The sequence below is a fragment of the Saimiri boliviensis genome, chromosome 19 (assembly GCF_048565385.1).
Source record: "Saimiri boliviensis isolate mSaiBol1 chromosome 19, mSaiBol1.pri, whole genome shotgun sequence".
NCBI lineage: Eukaryota > Metazoa > Chordata > Mammalia > Primates > Cebidae > Saimiri > Saimiri boliviensis.
Window position 1 is genome coordinate 30,902,612 of NC_133467.1, and position 318 is coordinate 30,902,929.

Consider the following 318-nt stretch of genomic DNA (forward strand, 5'->3'; position numbering starts at 1 on the left):
TTTTTTAGACGGAGTTTCGCTCTTGTTACCCAGGCTGGAGTGCAATGGCGCGATCTCGGCTCACCGCAACCTCCGCCTCCTGGGTTCAGGCAATTCTCCTGCCTCAGCCTCCTGAGTAGCTGGGATTACAGGCACGCACCACCATGCCCAGCTAATTTTTTGTATTTTTAGTAGAGATGGGGTTTCACCATGTTGACCAGGATGGTCTTGATCTCTTGACCTCGTGATCCACCCGCCTCAGCCTCCCAAAGTGCTGGGATTACAGGCTTGAGCCACTACACCCCGCCCCGAGTAGGACCCATTTTTATCCTTTCCTTG